This window comes from Perognathus longimembris, chromosome 3 (genome assembly GCF_023159225.1).
Source record: "Perognathus longimembris pacificus isolate PPM17 chromosome 3, ASM2315922v1, whole genome shotgun sequence".
Classification (NCBI taxonomy): domain Eukaryota; kingdom Metazoa; phylum Chordata; class Mammalia; order Rodentia; family Heteromyidae; genus Perognathus; species Perognathus longimembris.
Genome location: NC_063163.1, coordinates 34,663,676 through 34,676,590, shown reverse-complemented (window position 1 = coordinate 34,676,590; position 12,915 = coordinate 34,663,676). Strand labels below are relative to the sequence as shown.

The window sequence follows — 12,915 nt, the reverse complement described above, 5'->3', positions numbered from 1 at the left end:
GAAATCAGAAAACAATTCCAGGAGTTTAGAGCAGAAATCTGGAAGGACACCCAGGAAGCCAAGAAAGAAATGGAAGCAAAAATGGATACAATGCAAGCCGCCTTTAAAGAAAATCTCCACATCCTGAGAATTGAAATGCATGAAAAAATAGATTTAAAATACAACTCTTTAAAGGAAGAAATTTCCACGATCAGAGCTGATATGACAACCATAAATAGCTCTCTGACATCCATAAACTTCGCATTTGAAACCATAACACAAAGAGTGGACCATATAGAATCCAGAATCTCTCGCCTGGATGATGAAGCAGCTGACAACAACCAGAAAATGACCACACTCCAAGAAAAGGTGAAGCTTCAGGGAAGACTAATCCAGGAACTAATGGACAAAGACAAGAGACATAATCTGCTCATAATTGGAATAGAAGAAGGAGCCGAATACCAGAAGAGAGGGCTTAATCATGTTCTCAATAAAGTTATTGCAGAAAACTTCCCCAGTCTCACAGGGGACCCCATCCAGGTAACCAAAGCCTATAGGACACCTGGCAGGCCAGACCCCAAGAAAACCACCCCAAGGCACATAATATTCAAGACTACAGACCTCAAGATTAAAGAGCAAATTCTGAATTCAGCCAAAGTGAAGAAGGAAATTTTTTTCAATGGGAAGAGGATTCGAATAACATCTGACTTATCCACACAAACTTACCAAGCTCGAAGTGAGTGGAAGAACACCATCCAAGTACTTCAGAATAACAATTTACAACCTCGGATCAAATATCCAGCGAAATTGGAGTTCACATTCGAAGGGAGCACCAGATCTTTCCACACCAAAGAGGAGCTAAAGGAGTATGTGAATTAAAAACCAGCCCTACAGTGAATATTAAGAGGGGAACCCCACCCAACAGAGATTGTAAAAGACACACAGACAGAATCAGAAAGAAACTTCAATAGCCAAAGTCCAGCAGAAAGACCAGCTCACTAAAGACAAGGAAAAAAAAAGAGGAAAAAACAGCCCAACAAGAAAATGGAAGGAGAAAAAACACCCTTATCCTTGATCTCTTTAAATGTAAATGGCTTAAACTCCCCGATAAAGAGGAGCAGACTGGCAAAATGGATTCGCAAACAAAAAGTTGACATCTGCTGTCTACAAGAGACCCACCTTACAGCAAGGGACAAAAATAGGCTTTGAATGAAAGGATGGAGCAAGATCTACCAAGCAAATGCACCCACCAAAACGGCAGGTGTACCCATTCTGATCTCAGACAAGCTGGACTTCTCATTAAAGTCCACTCAAAAAGACAAAGAAGGACACTACATATTAATACAAGGAAAAATCCAGAATCAAGAAATCACGGTGATAAATGTATACTCACCGAACAAAAGAGGCCCGACATACGTCAAGCAAATTCTCGCAGAATTACAGAGCAAGATAGATGAAAACACAATCATAGTGGATGACTTTAATACTCCTCTCTCTCCAAGAGACAGATCCAACACCCAGAGGATTAGTAAGGGAGCTGAGGACCTAAATAACACCATTTCCCAAATGGATCTAACAGACCTATATAGAACCTTTCACCCTACAGAGACCCAATACACCTTCTTTTCAGCAGCCCATGGATCATATTCCAAAATAGACCATGTCATAGCCCACACAGAGAACCTCAGCAAATACAAAAGTATTGACGTCATCCCATGTATTATATCTGATCACAGTGGATTAAAGGTAACCCTCAACAACAAAGGATACCACAGAGCCTATACACACTCTTGGAGGCTAAATGCCATGCTGCTATCCAACACTTGGCCCACAGACCAAATTAAAGATGAACTCAATGAATTCATAAGCCACAATGACAAAGAAAACACATCACAAAGAAACCTATGGGACACAGCTAAGGCAGTACTGAGGGGCAAGATCATTGCACTCAGCACCCACATTAAAAGAATGGAAGCAGAGCAGGTGAATACCCTCACGATGAAACTAAAACAACTGGAGAAACAAGAAATGACAGAATCTAAAACGACTAGGAGGGGAGAGATCACAAAGATTAAAGAAGAGATAAATCTGATTGAAAATAGAAAGACCATTCAACAAATAAATAAGACTAAAAGCTGGTTCTTTGAGAAAATAAACAAAATTGACAGACCCCTTGCAAGACTTACAAAAAAAAGAAGAGAAGAGACTCATATACATAAAATCAGGGACTCCACCTGAAAAATTACAACAAGTACACACGATATTCAAAAAATCATAAGGAGCTATTTCCAAAACCTCTACTCAGCAAAAAACAATAATTTTACAGAAATGGATCAATTCTTAGAGAAGTACAAACTGCCCAAACTGAACCAAGAAGAAATAAATCAACTAAATAAACCAATAACTTACGGTGAGATACAGGAGGTAATCAAGAACCTCCCTACTAAGAAAAGCCCAGGCCCAGATGGATTCACCAACGAATTCTACAAAACCTTTAGTGAGGAGCTAATACCAATACTCCTCAAACTCTTCCGCGAAATAGAAACAGAGGGAGAAATCCCAAACTCATTCTACTAAGCTAATATCATACTCATTCCCAAACTAGGCAAAGACCCAACAAAAAAAGAGAACTACAGACCAATATCACTAATGAACACAGACGCAAAGCTCCTCAATAAAATATTAGCTAACAGCATCCAGAAACTGATCAAGAAAATTATACATCATGACCAAGTAGGCTTCATCCCTCAGTCACAAGGATGGTTCAACATCCGTAAATCAATCAACGTAATTCACCACATAAACAGATCTAAACTTAAAAATTACATTGTTATCTCAGTCGATGCCCAAAAAGCCTTTGACAAAATACAACATCCATACCTATTAAAAGCTTTGGAGAGAACAGGAATAGATGGAACATTCCTCAAAACAATAAAAGCCATATACAATAGACCAACTGCTAATATCATATTAAATGGAGAGAAACTTAAATCATTCCCCCTAAACTCAGGAACAAGACAAGGATGCCCACTCTCCCCACTTCTGTTCAACATAGTTCTGGAATCCCTAGCCATAGCAATAAGGCAAGAGGAGGACATCAAAGGGATCCACATTGGCAAGGAAGAAATCAAGTTACCCCTATTCGCAGACGACATGATCTTATATCTGAAGGACCCAAAAAACTCAGTACCCAAACTCCTACACCTAATAAACCAATTTGGCAAAGTAGCAGGATACAAAATCAATCCACAAAAGTCAGCAGCTTTTCTGTACACCAGCAACAGACAAACAGAAAAGGAAATTATGGAAACAATTCCATTTACAGTAGCCAAAAAAAGAATAAAGTACCTAGGGATCAACTTAACCAAGGACGTGAAGGACCTATTCAATGAAAACTACAAAAATCTAATAAGGGAAATGAAAGAAGACACAAGGAGATGGAAAGACCTCCCATGCTCATGGGTAGGCAGAATCAATATAGTGAAAATGGCCATATTGCCCAAATTGTTATACAAATTCAATGCAATACCTATCAAAATCCCAGCCACATTTTTCACTGAAATAGAGAAACCAATCCATAAATTCATATGGAACAGCAAAAAACCTAGAATAGCCAAAGCAATTCTAGGCAAAAAAAATAGTGCAGGAGGTATCACAATACCAGACTTCAAGCTCTACTACAAGGCCATCATAACAAAAACAGCATGGTATTGGTATAAAAATAGATCGGAAGACCAGTGGATTAGAATTGAAGACCCAGAAATAAAACCGCACTTTTTTTTTAAGTTTTTATTATAAAACTGATGTACATAGAGGTTACAGTTTCATACGTTAGGCATTGGATACATTTCTTGTACTGTTTGTTACCTTGTCCCTCATACACCCCTCCCTCCCCCCCTTTCCCTTCCCCCCCCCCCAGGTGTTCAGTTCACTTACACCAAACATTTTTGCAAGTATTGCTTTTGTAGTTGTTTCTCTTTTTTTACCCTGTGTCTCTCAAATTTGGTATTCCCTTTGAATTTCCTACTTCCAATACCTATAATCATTGTTTCCAATATACTCAGATAAGATTACAGTGATAGTGTAGGTACAACCACAGGAAGGTGATACAAGAACATCATCAATAATAGAAGCTACAGATAAACATAGGACGTTGAAAGTAGTTACAACTGTGATATAACAATTGTTTCCACAACATCGATTTCATTTCTCTTAGCATCATCTTATGTGTTCATAAGGGTATAGCTATTGGGCCTTTTGATGCTCTGTTATGAATTGCCTAAACCTGTACTAATTATTCCCAATCTCTTACAGCCAACTGATATTCGACAAAGGAGCTAAAGACATACAATGGAATAAATATAGCCTCTTCAACTACTGGTGCTGGGAGAACTGGGCAGTCATATGCAGAAAACTCATAGTAGACCCAAGCCTATCACCATGCACCAAGATCAACTCAAAATGGATCAAGGACCTCAACATCAGACCTGAATCCTTGAAACTACTGAAGGACAGAGTAGGAAAGACACTAGAACTTATAGGCACAGGAAGGAACTTCCTGAATAGAGTCCCAGGGGCACAACAAATAGGGGAAAGAATCAACAAATGGGACTACTACAAATTAAAAAGTTTCTGCACGTGGGCTGGGGATATAGCCTAGTGGCAAGAGTGCCTGCCTCGGATACACGAGGCCCTAGGTTCGATTCCCCAGCACCACATATACAGAAAACGGCCAGAAGCGGTGCTGTGGCTCAAGTGGCAGAGTGCTAGCCTTGAGCGGGAAGAAGCCAGGGATGGTGCTCTGGCCCTGAGTCCAAGGCCCAGGACTGGCCAAAAAAAAAAAAAATAAATAAAATAAAAAAGTTTCTGCACAGCTAAGGTCATAGCCACCAAAATAGAAAGACAGCCAACGATATGGGAAAGGATATTTACCAGCACAGCAACAGACAAAGGCCTGATATCAGTCATCTACAGAGAACTCAAAAAACTAAGCCCCTCCAAGCCCAATAAACCTATTAGGAAATGGGCAAAAGAGCTAAAGAGAGACTTCACAAGAGAAGATATAAAAATGGCAAAGAAACACATGAGGAAATGCTCAACATCCCTGCTAGTAAAGGAAATGCAAATAAAAACAACCCTGAGATACCACCTCACCCCAGTTAGAATGGCCTATACTCTGAACTCAGGAAACACCAAATGCTGGAGGGGCTGTGGGGAAAGAGGAACCCTTCTCCATTGTTGGTGGGAGTGCAAATTAGTACAACCACTTTGGAGAACAGTATGGAGGTTTCTCAAAAAGCTCAATATAGACCTACCCTATGACCCAGCCATACCACTCCTAGGCATCTATCCTAAACAGCAAAACCCAAGATATCAAAAAGACATTTGTACTTCCATGTTTATCGCGGCACAATTCACAATAGCCAAAATATGGAAACAACCCAGATGCCCCTCCACAGACGAATGGATCCAAAAACTATGGTACTTATACACAATGGAATACTACATAGGGATTAGGAATGGTGAAATACTGTTATTCGCAGGGAAATGGTCAGAACTCGAACAAATAATGTTGAGTGAGACAAGCCTAGAACACAGAAAACAAAGGGCATGATCTCCCTGATATATGATTGTTAACAAAGGGAGACGGAGAGACAGTAGAGACCAAGTCTGTGAATACTGTATATGTTCTCGATACATTGTATATTGCATATGTGTCTACCTGACCTAGACAAGGGATGGAAAAACAGGTCGTAAGATATCACAAGAAATGTACACACTGCCCTACTACGTAACTGCACCCTCTTTGCACAACACCTTGTCAAAAAATTTATGTTCAATTAATAAAATAAAAGAATTGAATCTATAGTTTTCCACATTCTAATCATGTACTGTATCATGGAGATCTACCGTTAGCAAAAGTTTTTGTTTTGTTTTTTTCTTTTTAATTGTTTAAGAAGAAAAAGTATTTCTAGCTGGTATTGTAAAGTAGGGTAAATGCAGATAAAGGTAATGTACAAAATATTTTGAAAAGCCAAAAGTGAGGTTATAGAACTTTTTACGATAAAAGAGGTATTTTAGGATATAGAAACAATGTAACCTGATATAAATACTACAACCTGTTTATGTATATTAAAAGACCACAATGTTCCTTTAAACAGGTTCCCTCCTTAATGCATCAAAATAGATTTAATATTTGAAAACCAGGTGGTGTTTGAAGGATCTATGGGATTAATATATTCTGAGCATTATGAAATGCAGATGGGTTCAGAAATATTCCATGGTATCTCCAAAACAAGTACTGTTTCACATATCAGATGAATGTAAATTAAAAAAATAATAATGAATTAAGAACTACTGTTTAGAACCAGGTAACCATGTTAGGGACAAACTTACCTCATTGTCTAGCTCACACAGAAAGAAGTTGTTTTGTAACATATATTTTATTCTTCATCTTTAACTATTTTCTTAGTTAATATTGCACTTACTTTAAACTCAACAAACACATCATCAATCATCTCAGAGACAAATACAGTACGGAGTATATGTACAGATTCATGACACCAGAAGCTCCCAAAAGCTCTGTTCACTATGCTTATTAACTTATTGATTCTTACATTGCCATTGAAAAAATGTAGGGTAATGATTGTACCCTGATGAGATTATTTGCTTATATACCTAATGTGTGTAAGAGCTTTGTATGTTAGTATGTTCATGCTACCATAGCATGAACCTATAATAATTTCAGGCAACTTGAATAACCATATATTGTGATCAGAGAAGCAAGATTCAGTCATTCATTGTGAGTTAATTTGTTTCTGACAATTGCTAGTAGTTAGGTGATGCTGGAAAGATACGTTCTTTATTGAAGTGATTATAGAGTTATGGAAGGGGTAAGATGAAATATAATTCATTGAATACATGGGTGGAAATATCACCATAAAATCCTTCTTTGTAAGGAAACTCTTAGAGGAGAATCCCCAAGGCATAACTCAACTGAACATTTAAAATCTTGTTTGGAAATGAATGCCAGGAAATAAAAACAAAATTGTTGTTGTTGTTGTTGGCTTAGTGGTGATGATAGTGGTGCCATTTGCTTTTCCTTTTTTTTTTTTCTTTCTTTTTGTCTTTCTAGGGGAGTCAAAATGGGCGGGGCAACAAGGGAAGGAGAGTGTGAAAAAATGCACTCATGGTAGTCAATAAACACTGTGTGGAAAATGAACTGTGCAAACTATGTGCAGGACAGGAGGGGAAAACTGGGGCAACGGAAAAGAAGGGCTGTCCAAAGGAAGACACTCACAACCTGGCTTATGAAATGGTAATCCTTCTGTATAATACTTTAATAATAACAATACCATTATATTATAATAATAATACATTTTCATTTTAATGAGGCCATATTCTATATAACCAGAATGTGATTGCATTGAAATAAAATGAAAATATCAGTTGCTCATGCCCTCCTAACTCCTTGAGAATATTAAGACTCTGTATCTGTAAAACTTCAATTTTTCTGATACATATCATGTCTTTGGAATCTCTAATTAGTGTTCCATTGCATCATATACTAGTTTCTTGAGTTTCTCTGCCCTAGATGTTTTGGTTTATTGACCACATATTGACCCCAAATATTTTTTTCCATCAGACTCATTAACTACATGATCTATAATCGATATATCATTTTCTTTGCATGCATATACATATATATTTTATTCACAATTTATCTAAGGGAATCCAGGTTATTAATACTTTTTTAATGGAAGCGGTTTCTTCATGCCTTCATTTCTGGTCCTCTGCAGTCACCCCAAGCTGTCACTGTCCAATTATGCTCTGAAGAGCACAGCATACGGTTTGACATTTATCATAGCTTAAGAATAGTTCCCTAGTGCTCAATTGGCTCTCATATATAGTCCAATTTTTTTTCTTTTTACCTTGAAATAGGTTATGCTTTATGTATCCCAGTACCATCCTCCTCTTAACAGATGAGACTCCCCTAAAAAACATCTTTCATTCTTTTTGGAGTGGTCTATTTAATTTTTTCCCTAAGCCCTAGAGCAAATGTCATGATTGTTATGTACTGCTTATGCCTTAGCTCAAATACCAGCTTACTCTGGAGACCATCCATCATCACCTCCTGTATAAAATTCATTTCTCTCATCTGTCCTCTATTTGCTTTATTTGTATTTGTTCTATAGGTTGCTACTTATTATATACCATATTTCCTCTTCCTTTTGTATTACATGTTACAAAATGCTGTGTATGTTATTAATTCTCAATATTTCTTCTTTTAGGGAATGAATGGATAAAGAGATTTGATCTGATTCATGCAGAATTTGCAGTTGTTTTACAAAGTTCTGCTCATTTTTTTTTTTTAGATTTTCAATACCTACAACAAATGAGAAATTAAAGGAGTAAAAGCCATATCCATCAATAGTAACTGCATACCTTGGCTAGCTTCTGTGTGGTGCATATTTTTATGTTTTCATAAAATATTTAACTATGCATTTAATTATTTAGATATTTATTTAATTTTTCCAGAACTGGGCATTGAATTCAGCACCTCATGTTTATTTACTTTGCTTGCAAGGCTGATTCTCTACCACATGTGTTTAGCACTAGCACTTGCTAGTTATTTTGGAGATGAATTCTGATGGGTTGTTCTGCCAAACTATCTTTGAATTTTGATCTTCCAGATCTCAGCCTCCTGAATATCTAGGATTACAGATGGGAGCCAGATTTTCTTGGCTGCAGGTAGGGTTTATTAATGAGGTTTATTCATGAGAAACACATTTGTGAAAACAACAACTGTGACAGCTTGCTGTAGTTCTCCACATTCTATTTGCATTTTCTCTAAGAAATGTCAGATGCATAGTTTTCCGAAAAGTTGTTCTATAATATTTCTCTACTGGGAAACTGGTTATGTTATGATATAAACTTTGTATATGCTCTCAGTTTTTTATTAAACCATGTTATCCAAAACATTTACAATAACCAATAGTTTTGCAGAAATAATTTTTAATTCAGCTGGATTCCACATGAAGCCAACTTTATTTGATACAAAGTTTATGGAGATGTAAGCATGTAATCATTTTCTACTTTTTGATGGCCTTGTTTTCTTTTTAAGTGATAGGAAAGCTTATAAGAAAGTTCATTATCAGTAGGGTGAGAGAACAATCAGTTTTATCCTGGCACAGTGTTTATTAAACTGTAAGTGTTCCTCTCCAAAGTTAATGTCTATGGAATTACATTGGCCTGTATGACTTAATGGCTAGCATAAGTGGAAGGTCTGTTGTGTCAACAACTATTTATGGACCCACCAGCTCAAATTAGCCTTTTATTATTTCTTTGGTCTGTAGAATAGTCAAAAAAGAAACTTGCCTTATGATATTCTGTGATCGTAATGGGCTACAGGATTGATTACCTTTATGCTGGAAAGTTTAGTTTTAATGTTTTCTTTTAGAGATGTTAAGGCTTCATCCTCTCTTTTAAGTTTTCTTTGTGTTTTCCCACCCACTTAATCACTTCCTATCACTACCTAACCACTACCCAGTATCCTACAGAACTAAAGAATCTGAGATATTTTTAAGGAGTGAAAAAGTCAACTTCTGGTTACTTAGAATGGGGTTTAGACTTATGGAGAAGTTTCTTGCCCTTGATCTCTGTCAATGGGGATACCTGGACCAGTTGTGTCATAGTTCCTGCATTATTCAACAATCTGCTATAGAAGGGGAATATACCCTTTGGAGAGCTAATAGTAATTGTGTTTAAGGAATTAGATCATTTTGCATTAAGCAGTGGGTTAAGACTAGTAAATACATAGGTAGAGTGAGACCCTCCATAGATAACTAAAAGCAGGAACAATACTCAATACGGTTTTCATTCATCACAAAAAGGAGAGAAGATTCTCCATATATTGGATTGACATGGGCTCTGTGATATTGGATGAGTTGTCTGAAAATATGCCTTGTACTCCATCTGTCCAAAATCTGGTAATAGACAGAATATGGGAGGCCGACCTATTTTGATAAATTGCTGTCTTGTTATCTCCAATTGAGTTTAGTAAAGTTAGCTGTTAAAGTGCAAAAATTACAGTTTACGGCCCCAAATGAGAGGGAACCTTATTGTTAAAACTTATATGGTTAAAACATTAACTTTACAAGTTCTAAGATGGAGGAAGGGCATCTGTCTTTACTATGAACAATAGAAATAGTGAGGAATAGAAACACAAGGGTATAAGTTCCTGTCCATCTAGGAAGAAAATAGGCATGGGCATCAAGTACACAGGTTTATGAGCTGTTACTAGTCAACCTCTAGGCTTTAGAACTTTTGAAATTCTGAGTAGACATGACTCCATTTGGAATCAGACAAACCCACTCTGATTTGAACTGTTTTCTTTCTCCAAGCTTTGCCTGAATGTTCTGAGTCATTGCAATAATATTTTCCCTGTTAGATTTTTCTCTTATTGCTCGGATGAGATTCTCTTATTATGGGATGAGATTTTTCTGGTTGATCTGATCCCCTATTAGAGGTGGTTAGGGTTCACACAAGAGGATTGATTGTTTCAGTAAAATCCTTTTGGAAAAAAAAATTAAGCAATGAACAAATTACAAGAATAGCCCCTATGTAGGACTTACTTGAATTTGATTAAGTTTTTAAAGCTAAATCAGTGCAGCATATAGTTACTTGTAATAGCTATACTCTTTGAGCCTGATTGTCAAGACTTGAGTTCAGAATCAAATATAAAATAAAGAAAAAAAATGAAAATAGTCCTGGTTAAATTGCAATTGTTGCAATTGCTTAGCAATTTATACAACAGTCTAATTATTCTGTTGTATGCTATATTTTAGGAAAAATTATGAAAGTGAACATTTTTCAGATCATGTAACTATTTGGTATAATTAGGATATAGATGGATAGAATTATTGAATTAGAAATCACATGCTGGGTAAGGTTTTAAAAGTCCATCATACCAATAGACACTCAAATGATTTTTTACTCAGTGAAGACTGAGTTTATTAAGTAGTAAAAACCTGGACAATACCAAAGGATTATGAATGATGATCTTGATAAAATAAAAATAGTTTTATTACTTTAGTTTTGTTGTTTTTTACAATATTACTAAGAGGAGGCTAATCCATAAGAAAGCCTGAATTTTAAGACAGACAATTGGGACCTAGTTCTATAAGAATTCATTGAATCTTGACAGCAGAGTCATTTTTGATAATTTCTTAAATTAGAATCACCCTAATCACACTCACGTAAACTTTACATGATTTCATTCTGGTATATTCTTCTGAACAACTACCCAAATATCTCACACATTTTTAGCCTCTTAATACTATTTTTGCCTTAGGTTTCATTTATTCATTTTGGAGCAACTTTACACCAAAAGTTATATTGCAAGAAATCTTTTCTCAATCAAAAGCATTTTATTTTTTCTTTACCTTTTCCAGAAACATGTCTTCCTTATATCTTCCTGTATCTTTCCTAATTTGGGGTTTATATCTTTTTTCTTTTTCTTTTTTTTTTTTTTTTTTGAAATGGAGTACTGCATTTATTTAACTTTATACAACTCTTTCCTTTTAGAAACATGGTTATAGTCATGCCCATAAAAGTGTAACCAATGACATTTGAAAGCAAATATTCTTTGCAATTATTTAAAAGGGCCTTTTTAAAAATTATAATACAAAGGTCTGTGCTCTATAAGCAGTCCTCCACTGTGCATTATAACAATAAGGCTTACTTTTAATACAAAGACTTAAGTATTTTGGAGTTATGAACCACTCGATTTAACAAACATCATTTTGTAATTGTTTTTTTGCATCTTTTTTGTTTTTCGGATCTTCCGCTTCATTGGGGTGTTCAGCAGCTTGAAGTTCTTCAGCAGATTCTTCTTTCTCTGACTCTGAATCACTCTCAGAGTCATCAGGACTTTCAGGGTCAGGCGAATCATCGTCGTCATCGTCATCTCCAGCCACATCAGCTTCTCCATGATGATCTTCTACCTCACTGAAGCCAAGACCAAAATGTCGTCGGTATCTTCCTGATAATTTACTGTCAATACTTTGCTGATATTGAGAGTCCAGTTCTTCATTAATTTTCTTGTCTTCTTCCCCTGTTCGGAAGTGAGATGTTGATTTGTGATCACCTTTAACAAGAGGACCAGTGTGTTCTTTCTGTCCTGCACCCATAAGTCTCAAGAACTTTTTTTCTTTCTTCATTACCCAGGTCTGCTGCCTCCCAATTGCTAGATCCAAGATCGTCGTCTGGGGAGGCTGAACACTTCACCCCGTGTGGCTGAGGTTCGCTGGCAGCACTCATCCTTGCGGGAGATCTCCATAGGGAAAATGCCGAACACAGCCACTGGTTCTCCTCTGCTCGACACCCGGTAGTCCGCAACTTGCCACCGGCCTTAGAAGCACCACACCAGAACGCTCAGCTCCTCCTATATCTTTTTTTCAACTTACACTTCTTTTGAAATAATTTTTGTAACAACTTTATAGCAAAATAAATGTTTCTTTCCTCAATAATAAAATAATATAACTCAATTAAGAATGAAGCAATTCAGTATAAAAAGCTATTTTTTTTCCTTTGGCTTAAGTTTGACTTTCCTGAACTGTTACATTTTCCTTAGACTTGGCTGAGTTAGGATAACATTTTTTTTCAATAGTGACAAAATTCCTTACATATTAATTTTTAAAAGTGAATTACAGATTATCCTTACGATGTTTATATAGACACATACTTACATTGACACGTACATGTGAATTTAAGTTTTTGCATGCCAATACTCAAGCATGAAAACAGCATTGAGTTCAAAGCTGAAACTGGATCATTAAAGATCTAATTTGTTACATTCTGGAATTCCAGGGACAAATGAACGCTTCTGTCCCATGCTTAATACACTAATGCACAAAAGTAGCACCTCCAGAAAAG

The 12,915-nt window shown here is 36.4% G+C and overlaps 1 pseudogene; it reads right to left on the bottom strand.

Annotated features, from left to right (window-relative positions):
• Positions 1-11,640: 11,640 nt before the first annotated feature.
• On the bottom strand, positions 11,641-12,300 carry LOC125347866 (annotated as a pseudogene).
• Positions 12,301-12,915: the final 615 nt, after the last annotated feature.